The sequence below is a fragment of the Natrix helvetica genome (assembly GCF_964273705.1).
Source record: "Natrix helvetica genome assembly, chromosome: 1".
Taxonomy (NCBI): Eukaryota; Metazoa; Chordata; class Lepidosauria; order Squamata; family Natricidae; genus Natrix; species Natrix helvetica.
Window position 1 is genome coordinate 374,608,289 of NC_138548.1, and position 11,687 is coordinate 374,619,975.

At 46.1% G+C, this 11,687-nt stretch overlaps 1 protein-coding gene across 1 annotated transcript in view; it reads left to right on the forward strand.

Annotated features, from left to right (window-relative positions):
• LOC309383785 (vomeronasal type-2 receptor 26-like) overlaps positions 1 to 11,687 on the forward strand; it is a 261,853-nt gene that overhangs the window by 63,385 nt on the left and 186,781 nt on the right. The gene's annotated exons all lie outside the window — the stretch shown is intronic.

The following is an 11,687-nucleotide window of genomic DNA, read 5'->3' on the forward strand; positions in this document are numbered from 1 at the left end:
CCTCCGCCTCTGCAGCCGGCTGTCAATCCGGAGGCACAAATGAACCAACGCGTCGAACGTTGGAGGCCTGTCCACCCTCATCAGCTCGTCCTGCAGGTCATCTGACAGGCTGTCCTGGAAGGTGTCCATAAGGGCTGGCTCATTCCACGCAGAGTCCTGACTCAGCAGCCGGAACTCACTGACATAGTCCTGCAAAGAACCACGCCCTTGTTGCAAATCTTTAAGGAGTCTGGTGGCTGTTTGCCCCTTGATGGGATCTTCAAACATCAGCCGAAGATGGGTACAAAACCCCTGAAAATCATCCAGCAGGGGGCTCGGCTGAGACAGCAAAGGAGTAGCCCACCTCGCTGCTGTGCCTGAGAGCAAGCTGATGATAAATCCCACCTTCGTCCGGTCGGTGGGAAAGTCCTCCACTCTCAAGCCAATAAACAGCTGGCATTGGCCCAGGAATGCCGCAAATAGTTTCTGATCAAATAACCATCAAATTTGTCTGGCATAGCCACTGGGCATTTCCTCCGCATTTCCTCCGTTGCTGCTGGGGGGGGGGTGGCAGGTGCAGAAAGTTGAGTAACCTGCGCTGCTAACAAAGCAAGTTGTTGTGCGAAGAGGGCATTCTCTGCCTGGAGTTGCTCCATTATAGCTTAATGGAGATGCATTTGGGGCAACAGTCAAACTGTACTGACCCCCCCCCCCTCCTCCTTCGCTCACACAGAACACGCTCCGGAACAATACAAGGGAACAGGGTTTATTTTACAAACAGACAGACAGTTCCGTGGCAGTCAACCACCAAGACAAAGCTCACAATGACAAGACACGAAAGCAGCTATCCAGCTGGCTATGTTGCAAGACCAAGACTTGTGCAGAAGTCCTTTGTTGACTGCTGCAAAGAGCGTATGAACAGTCAATCCTTTTATAACCTGGAGAGGAGTCTCCTGATCAACAGCTGAGAGCCCTTACCGCCGATAATTACGCCCTCTCTCCTTGCGTCTATGGGCGCGGCGATAATGGGCATCCAGAAACTTCCTGTTCTGCTCTGACTCACTGTCTCATGACTCCTCCCCACTGCTCCAAGGCATGGCATTGGGAGCCCCCCTCCTCTGGCTCTCACCGCTGCTCCATGCCTCCGGCTCCACCTGGTGGCCGACCAGACTCTCCGATCCCTGCTCAGAGTCAGAACCCTGTCCAGGGTCCTCCACCTCCTCTTGAGCAGACTCATAGGGACCCTCACTCTCGGAGTCTGATAGCAGCGGCAACAGCTCCTGCAGGGCCACAACAGAACCCCCTCCTGATAAAGCCTCCAGCACCATACATTCCCCAACCCAAATACCTCAAGCTCCCACCCTCCCCGTTTCTATGGCAGCTGATAGCAAGCAAGCGAAGTAGAGGCTGAGAGGTAGGTAGATAAAAATGTCAAACCTACTCTGAACTGTGTTACACGATTATAAAAATTAAAAAGAAGGAGGAGGAGGAGGAGGAGAAGGAGGAGGAGGAGGAGGAGGAGGAGGAGGAGGAGGAGGAGGAGGAGGAGGAGGAGGAGGAGGAGGAGGAGATAATGATAATAGTGATCACACAGATTGACAACCAGCCATGGCGTGATAAAATGACAAAATGATGCGTTGGATGATCTGCAACAAACACCATCTGCCTGGTGGGATCATAAAGTAGAGAAAGGCATAGAAATTGAATAAGTTAAATTGCTCTAAGGCTTTAGAATAGAAGCAGACATGCAACTGTCACATAATACACCAGACTTAACAATTGTTTGTAAGAAAGATTCTGAGATTTGCAAGGAATGGAAATGTGGCTTCAGAGTTTCTTCTTCCTTTTGGACTCCTGTTCCAAATGCTGTTTGTGGGGAAGGGCCTTGTGGCAGTGGTGGGTTTCGAAAAATTTTACTACCTATTCTGTGAGTGTGGACTACTTTGTGGGCATGGCTTGGCAGTCATGTGACTGGGTGGGTGTGGCGAACTTGTAAAGTGTGGTGAAACTCATTTAACAACACTCACACTCTTGCTTAGCAACCAAAATTTTGGGCTCAATTGTGGTCATAAGTTTTCTTTCTATTCTACTTACTTTCTTTCTTTCTTTCTTTCTTTCTTTCTTTCTTTCTTTCTTTCTTTCTTTCTTTCCTTCCTTCCTTCCTTCCTTCCTTCCTTCCTTCTTTCTTTCTCTTTCCTTCTTTCTTTTCCCCATTCTTTCTTTCTTTCGCTTTCTCTTTCATTCTCTCTCTCTACTTTCTCTCCCACACACACCTAACCCTTTACAACACCCACCAAAACAAAAACATTATTTTTTTAAGCATTTTGCTGCCGGGCAAAGTGGGAACATGGCACACCAGCCACACAACCCCTCCACTGACTTTGAAGTCTTTCTCTCGTGCTGCCCAAACCCTTCGGCGCTCTTCACCTGCGGTCCCCCCTTCAACCTCCCACCCGTGGAGGGTATGCCGTGGTCCTCCTGGAGGGGCAGCCGAAGGACACTTTCCCCCACCCCCTGAATAGAGCGTAGGCTGAAGAAAGTGAGATGGGAGAGTGGAGCTGTTCCTTTTTTCCACAGGCCAGAAGGAGGCGGGGCGGCCTCAGGTGCCATCTGGGGACCCTCAGAGGCACCACTTCTCAGCCAGAAACAAGGCGAGGAAGGAATTTCTGGTGGCTGCAGAAGCACAATCCAGTCAGTTCCGGATCTCCCTTCGTTGAGCATGTCCTGTTGCTGCTGGCGCTGCTTTTGGTGAATCCAGCTTGGTGGCGGGGCTCTTGCCAGAGACTCCATCCTTGCTGCTGTTTCAGGCTGAGAAGAGATACCTCCAAGGGACTCTTCCCAGATGGCACCTGAGGCCACCTCACCTCCTTCTGCCCCATGGAAAAAAAGAGCAGTTCCACTCTCGCTCTCTCTCCGCTGATGCTGCTCGGCCTGAAATATGACATGAGGATGGTGGCGGAAAGTGTTTACAGGCCGAGAAGCAGCAGCGGAGAGAGAGCAGATCTCCTGAGCTGTGGCAAGCAGTTGCTAGCGATGCTCTCAGGGTGAAGACATTGCGAGAGGAGAAGCCTTGGCCCACTCAGGAGCCACCATGCGCTCGCCTCCCCTCTGATACCCACTGAGCCTCCTCCCACTGCAGATGTCATGATTGTGGAGGAAAGAGCTTTTAAGGAAAAACCACAACAACCATATACTGCATATCACATCATTTCATGGATCTTCATCTATCATTTTTTCATACCTTTGCTGTTAAGTTACCACTTCCAACTTCCGTGACAGGAACCACTTGTCTATTTAGATATCACTACATTTCCTGCTCTCCTTCTGAAAACATGAGGTGGTGCAGAAGAAAACTACCTTCTCCCCATTTTCAAATATTGATGTAACATTTATTTCTACCCAGACATTATTCTACATGTCAAAACCTCTCAGTCTCTCCCCTGTTTCCTCCTTGAAACTCAACACCAGGGGCTCCTGCAAGCCCTCGTGCTCCAGGTGACACCAGAAATAGTGCCTCTCCTTGGGGTCGATCTCAATGCTGAGCCAGAGATAATAAGTCCCATCTGAGTTGGGGGCCACGTTCCTATGGAGGGTATCGTTCTTCCAGACTCTCCATCCCTCTTCCAGGTGGCATGGATTTCCTTGGGGCAGAAGCCATAGGCCTGGCAGATGAGGACTTCCAGGCTGTTATTCACCGCCTTGTGTGTCAATTTCCCCACCGGAGGCTCTGCAGAAACAGCAACACCAGAGTTCCTGTGATTTGGAAGGTTTCTGGTGAACGGATTTAATAGCAGGAAAAAATCTCTAGTTGTGCCCCACCCCCATCCCTATCCTCCTCTGAACCTGTTGTAGGAAGTTATCACCCAGCCCTCTCCCAGAAAAATGAAATATCCTAGGAAATATTGAAAAGGCAGAATATTATATTTTCCTGGATGTGAAAAAGGGAGAAACACATTTTAAACACAAAGTAAATTCTTGCAGCTTTCTGCCCATTCCCACTTTGTCAATGGGCCATTAAGAAGGCCAAGCTAGTCCACTTTACATAATGAAGAGTTCTCCCCTTCAGCTCCAGGGGGATGGGAATGAAGGCAGGATAACATTGCCTTTTACTCAACTGACCACATGGCATCTGAGAACTCAACCAAACCTGGATTCAAAACTCAGCCTAGAGGGTTGCCCGGGCCCCTGGGAGTCTGGCAACCAATCAGAATACATTTCTTACACAGGAACAGGAAACAGATAGGTGGGGCAGAACAGATTATAAAAAGCCCTGCAAGCCCTTCTTCGCTCTCTTCTCCCTTTTCCTTTACCTTCTCTTCTTCTCCACCAACATTGAAGCATGTGATCACCTTTTCTGTTCAGGACCCAAGCCATGCGGTCCTGTACACCATGAAAACCATCTTTCCAAGCAGCCTCCATGTCTCCAGTGTCTTTTTCCCCACTTGGAGCCGAACCCAGAAGGACATTTCTTCCAACAATTGGCATACCAGATGGGACTCCAAGCTAGCCTAACCAATGGACATGGCCCAGGTAAGCCTCCCATGCTGGCACAGACCCCATTGAGTCTGTGGGTGGACTTTATCTTGGCCTTAGCCATTTGGATCTAGGCTTTAAAGGGGTTTTGAGTGTGAGCTCAAAGGCTGCCTGGAAAGAAGGTGAGTACCTCTAAATTTTAATTCTCTAAAATTTAATTTTAAAGCATGGGAAATGTGTGTATACCTGCATGTGTGTGACTAGTGTGTGTGAAATGGATGGAAAAGTGAATGATTTTTTTATTTTTGTTGTTGTTGCTGTTTTTGTCCTGTGAGAGAAAAAAGCCAAAGCCCATAAGAAAGTTAGAGAAAGGAAAAAAAGGGAGGTACGCATACACGCTGACGACAGAACCCCTCCTGGGTAACTGCGGCTGGTCCTCCGGGTCTTTCCCCAAGACTTGTAACTCTAAAAAAAAGTCCCTGCGTGAAAGGGCGTGAATAGAGAGAAGGTTCCCATGGTGAGGAACGCGAAAAAGTCCCTCCGAAGGGCACACAGAAAAAAGTCCCTCCGAAGGGCACACATAGACCCTCCGAAGGGCAAACAAAAGTCCCTTCAAAAGGGTGCGAAAGTCCTCTAAGCACGCGAAATTGAAGCGGGGAATACGAAGTGGCAAACCCGGCTAGGACGAAGTGAGACCACATCTGAACGGGATCATGGGAAGCGGTAGCTCGTGGGTGGCCACGGAAACCCCCCTAGGGGAACTGTTGGGGGCCTGGGACGAAAAGGCAGATGCCTGTCCTGGCCGGAATGATAAGGAAAGCAAAACAGATATGTAGAAAAATGGGCTTTGCTGAAAGATGATACAGGAAAAACTAATTTGGCTAAAAAGGTACTTAAAAGAAAAGGGAAAATGGTGGGATTTCTTTTTTTCTCTTGTCTGTCTCTTTCTCTGTCTTCTATGTAACCATGTGGTTTGTTTGTTAAGATTTGTCCCTTCCCCAATTTAACTGAGATTCATGGTGGGAATGATTTTGTTTGTGAAACTCATGAGTTTTGTTATCCCCACTTTGTCTGTGTCTGTGTATGTCTAAGTCTTTGTGCACCCTCAAGGTAATTGTAACTAAGATGTCTCCAACCCAAAAGACAAGAATTTTAAAGTGTTCAAAGAAAGAAAGGAGTAAAAAAACCTGCCTTTGCTCAGTTTGTTGGGCCCAGAAAACTAAATGAAGGTGGAGGGAATCTTTACTTTGCGTCTGTTTGGCCAGCTGAAACAGAGTACGGAGAAGTTTTTTTCCTTCCTTCCTCCCCTATACCTTAAAGTAACAACCCAGGAAATGTTTTAAGCTCATTTGCAAGGAAAGTTTCATCCCTGCATTGCATTTATTGTGTGTCTAAATGATTTTACCTGTTCATTTCTTTCCTGAAGCATGTGAATCCAGACCCCATTTCTCATCTGTGATATCCCCATAATGTTTATCTGTTTAGTAACTGATGGTTTTATTTTTCAAACTCTGTCTGCAAGCTATCTACCCCCCCCATGCCCCTTTACCTCTAATCCTCCAACAATGCCTTTTCTGTGGGGGAGGGAACCTTGTTCTCATGTCTTTCAGCCCTAGAAGATTGTACTCTTCAGGTGAGTATAGATTTTTCCCCCCTTTGGAGGGAGGAGGAGAGTGTTGCCTTGTGTGTGCATGTATGAAATAAAGGAAATTCCTACTAAAAGTTTGCCTTCAATCTGAGTAAAAAACTCTCTGCACATTTATCTGGCCAACCTACTCTATTGCTTCCAGAAGGCAGTTTTGATTTAGATTTTGTCAACAAAATTGCTGATTACTGGCCACCATCCGATGAATCAAGAACCCCACCCAGATGCAAATGATGTGTTAATGAAAGTCTCCATACAGCTGGACCTTTAAAAATATGCCAGCGCGTGCTGGGAGGTTCAACCTAGAACCCTGGCTGAATGCAAACAATGTGTGGACAAACATCTCTATACATTGTCTCTATACATCTTGATCTTTAAAAATATGCCCGCGCTTGCTGGGAGATGAGGATAGAAGAATTTGGATCTTTAAAAATTAGCCAGAGCCGCTGGCAGATCCAAATTAGAAACGAACACCCCAGGGCAGAGACAGATATTAACAATCTAGTGCTTAAGGAGATAGAACAATGGGGTAACTTCAAGCAAAAGTAAGAAATTTAGCAGGTAACAAAAAGGTAAAGCCTATCTGAATGGGAAGACCTAGGTAACTGGACTTAATTTGATGTAATGTCTGTTAAAAAAATTCGTAGGTGTGCATCTATTCTAATAACATGTTGAATTGAATGGCATTGAATTGATTGTGATATGTTTGACCAGCTGGCAAAATAAGTAAGTTTGGGCTCAAAACTGTGGGGAAGAGGAGGACAGTTAGGATTTAAGCTGCCCTCTGAGTTTTCCCATTCTTGGAGAATGAGCCACATGTTCCCCAAGAAAATTGAAGATTTAAAGGGACAGGACCTCCCCCAGGCCTGAAAGTGTTGTTCCATGGTATTTGTGCATGTATGTGTGTGTGTGTGTGTGTGATCATTTTCAGACCTGGAGGGAAGTTGAGATCCTTTAATAATAGAAAATGGAGCTCATTGGCTTATGTATAGCTCCCTGAAATAATTGTAATAACTGCTTTGCATGAAGAAAGAATGAAATGGGATTTTTTTATGTGAAATTAATGATTGCAATACAAATGGGAGTATGTTGATGGTAAAAGTTGGTATGAATGTAGTTTGATTCCCTTTCATATAAAGAAACAGTAAGTTGCAAGGTTGTTTAATGGTATATGTGTGTATGCGTGTGTGTTATCATTTCCAAACCTGAAGGGAGGGTGAGATCCTCTAATAAAAGAAAATGAAGCTAGGTGGCTTGTGAAAAAAAGCTTCCTGAAATACCTATGATTGTTTGGCATGAGCAAGCATGAAGGTCTGATTGCAGTATGAATGTGAGTATATGTCCCCCATGCCCCAGGGAGTGATAAGTGAAGGGATCCAGAGATCCACGTGATTGCCTGCGTGAATTTACCCCTCCCCCACACTCTTCCTTCTGGGTCATTCTTTGGAGGGAAGCAGGAAAGGCGGGGAGAATGAGTGTCTGCTCATTTTTACCATGAGTGTGTGTATGAAACGCCCCAGTGATACCTGTGAATGCCTCTGGGCATTCCCCCCCTCCTTCTTTCCCTCCTTCCTTTTGGGTCACTAAAGGCGGCTGAAGTTTTCTGCCCACTTTAACCACTATTTTTCCCTCTCTCTTCTGAGAAATTTGGAGTAAATGGGTGATCTGCTCGTGCACTTTTACCTTTCACTGATGTGATCTTTCATCTGCATATAAAAATAAAATAATTCTGCATATAAAAATTATGCAGTTACATTTCTTTGTCTGCTCTGAATACAATTCTGATGGGGGACCCTGGACAGGGTTTGGACGCTGAGCAGGGATCCGAGAGTCAGGTCGGCCACCAGGAGGCGCCTGAGGCATGGAGCAGCGGTGAGAGCCAGAGGAGGGGGGCTCCCGATGCCATGCCTTGGAGCAGCGGGGAGGAGTCACGAGACAGTGAGTCACAACTCAGCAGAGAGTTTCTGGATGCTCGTTACCGCAGCGCCCATAGACGCAAGGAGCATTGGCATAATTATCGGCGGTAAGAGCTCTCAGCTGCTGTTTGGGAGGCTCCTTTCCAGGTTATAAAAAGGGTTGACTGTGCATACGCCCTTTGCAGCAGTCAACAGAAGACTTATGCCAGAAGTTCTAGTCTGGAATTCTAGCAAGCTGGATAGCTGCTTTTGTGTTCTGTTCTTGTGAGTTTTGTCTTGGTGGCTTGCTGCCACGGAACCTTCTGTTTGTTTGTGCAATAAACCTTGTTCCCTTGTACTGTTCCGGAGTGTGTTCTTTTTTTAAAAAAAAACAAAGTTTTATTGGTTTTTTTAAAATTTGCAGGGGAAAAGGTAGTGGAAAAGTATACAAATTTTGGCAGTTGCAAAGTGTGGTAGGCGCCCCCTCCCTCCAAACTCATAGTATACATCTGGGTAAAAGTCATTAATACATAGTCATATATAATCAGCATATTAATTCTATTGGTACTTTCAATCAATTTAATACATAGTAATATATAGTCCACATGTTAATTCCATTATTACTTTCGGTCAGTTTATGTCAAAGAGATTTTTTTATTCATTTTTGTGATCTGAGCTTTCTTGGTATTGCCCCATCTCCCCCCGCCATCAGAGCTCTGGCCCCTCCCGTGTCCTACAAGATTGTAGGATCTTCTGTTTTTTCTAGGTGTATTTTGTTTTTTTACATAAAGGCCTGTGCCTCTATGGGTGTGTTAATTCTAATTCTTGTCTCCTCCCAGAATATTAACATACCTTCAGGCATCAACCATCTGAACCACACCCCCTTCTGGTATAATTTATTCGCTAGTTGCGAATAATTTTTCCTTTTTTCCCTAACTTTCTTGGGGATCTGCTTCAAGATAGTTATTTCCCTATCATGGTATGTCAGGGCTTGCCCCCTTTGTACACCCAGAATTTCGTCTCTTGTGCTTTTTCTAAGAAATTTAATATGTACCTCCCTGGGTACATTGTGTGTTCTGGCATAGGCTGAATTCACTCTATAAACCAGATCTATCTCCCATTCCATCTGTTGTTTTTCTTTGTGGGTATATTCAGCCAAAATGTTTATCATGATGTCCCTTATGTTTCCATCATCTGCTTCCATCACGTTTTGAAATCTAAGATAAAAGGACATTCTCTCAAATTCTGTTTTCATTTGTTGGGTATCAAGTTCTTTGTTTCCCTTCTGCACCGCCTCTACCCCCTCCCTCATCTCCGCCACCCCACCCTCCACAAGGTCCAGTCTCTGTGAGTTCTTATGAATTTGGGCTTGGTTCTCTTTAATTTCTTCTTTCATTTCCTTTAATTGTTTCTTAATTTCCTCTTGTCCCTGTAAGAGTTGCTGAAGCATTTGTTGCAAATCCATCTCTGTACTTTTAGGTTGCATCAGGTCTGTTATCTTTGACTGTGTAGCAGGACTGGAAGTTGCTGATGTCGGGGCAGAGGTAGCAAAGCCAGACTTTCCAGGAGGTGGTCCTTTAGGAGACATTGTTTATAGAATAAAGAGCTCAATCAGTGTAGAGAATGGACAGTTAGAGTGGCAGAGCAGCCAGATGAGTCCAGGAGGCAGAGGATCCAAGCAGGAGATAATTTCTCTAATCAGCCTGGCAATAGAGTAAAGTTTTTCACCCCAGAGAGTTCAAAGAGTAGCAATCCACAAGAGATTCATTTGAGTAGCACGGAGACAAAGACCGGAAGCCTGAATTTTTAAAGGTGGAGTCAGGTTTCACAGTTCATGAAGACAACGGAAGTGTGCCATCTTGCCATGCCAGCTTTGGGTTTAGAGGCATAACAAAGTTTTCAAAGTTCCCAAAGTCCTCAGATCATCAGTATATTATGGAGTTAAGTTCAATGAAAGTCACTTTAAGCAAGGGTGTGGCATCATTGGTTGGCTCTCCCCCCTCCTCCTTCCCCTGGGGCTGAGAGCAAAATTGTTCCAAGCCGCCTGTCCGAGGGGGGGGGGGAATCCCCCTCCCTCCAGCCGCGACTCCCAAGTTAGCCGAAAGAGAAAGTTTTAAGCTGCTGAAAAGTTCTTCAATTCAACAAAGGGAGTGAAGGGGGGTATGCGCCTCACCGCACCGCCGCTGCTTCCTTCTGCTTGTTCATTCTCCGTGCAGCCTGTCAGCGAAGACGCCTTACGCGCCCTCCGATCTGCTCCACGGTGCCTTGAGCGCGCAGGGGACCTCCCGCCGCCCGCCGCCGATGCAGGGATCCCCCGTGATGCCGCCCCTCCGGCAGGATGCCTCTTCGGGGCATCCTGTGCCCCACAAGGAGTGGGGAAGCCCACCGGGGAGCCGGAGCGAGCAAACGAGTTGCCCATCGCCGTCAGCCGCCGGAACCGGAAGCTGATTCCGGAGTGTGTTCTGTGTGGGCAACGGAGGAAGGGGGGGTCAGAACAGTGAGGTATTTTTTCTTTTTTGCGAAAGACTGCCCAAATAATTTTTTCTTTAAAGCCAAATTAGATCCTTAAGCAAAAGAAGTAAGCGTCGAAAGTAACTTATATTGGATTGTTTTGGAAAGCTTTTTTTTCTTTGTAACTATACTTTGTGAATTGAAGGGCTCGCAACGTTTCTCGTTTCTCCTCTTAAAGTGAACGGGTTGATTTTTTTTCTTCTGCTTTTTGTTGCTTTATTGGTTTAGAAACTGACACCACAATTGGCAAGAGAGATAAGACTGTTTTGTTACTGGAAAGATGCAGGTTGACAATGAAAGTTGATAATAAAAATTAGTTGATTTTGGTGATCAATAAGTAGGAATTTAGTTACTCCTAGATTGTTTTAGATTGTTATTAAATGTTTATTCGTTAAAAAATAATTAACTATAATAGCAATAATGAAATGATAATGGATACAGCTTAATGATATATACATGTATTGGCAAACTACCATGTTTCCCCGAAAATAAGACACACCCTGCTAATAAGCCCAATTGGGCTTTTCAGAGCATGCACCATAATAAGCCCTCTCCTCAAAATAAGCCTGCCCCCAACTATTTAAGCGCATGCGCAACTGGTCCCCGCCATTACCACTGTACCACCTACCGGTACAGCTTGTGGGGCAAAATCAATGGCAGGCGAAGCAAAGTGCTTTCACCCCCACCCTTCCCTCCCACTCAAAAAGAGCCTGCTGCAAAAACAGTGGCAGGCCAGCAATGCAATCACCCCCTCCCACCTGTTCCTTCTCGTGTAAAAAAACACCGCCCACCCCAACGATAAGGGCAGCCTGCCTGGTTCCCTTCCCCGCCGTCTCTTTAGCGAGGGGTGGCAGGTGTCGGGGGTGAGAAGCGAGATGCACATCCTAGCACTACCAGAGACTGAAAGTTCCGCTGTGTTCCTCGTCCTTTCACCCATTGAATCCCCTTGTAAAAAAAAACCTCACGAGTTGAACTCATGAGGTTTTTTTTTACAAGGGGATTCAATGAGCGAAAGGGCGAGGAACGCGACGGTGCTGGAAAGGAAAGAGGTGCACCTCACTTCTCCCTCCGGGGAAAGGGAACCAGGCAATAAAGATGGCGGTGGCCACGTGTCCGGCCATGTTATGAAGTTTTAGTTCAATAATGCCCAGTTAATATACTCCTTAAGTTAGCTAATCCAATTT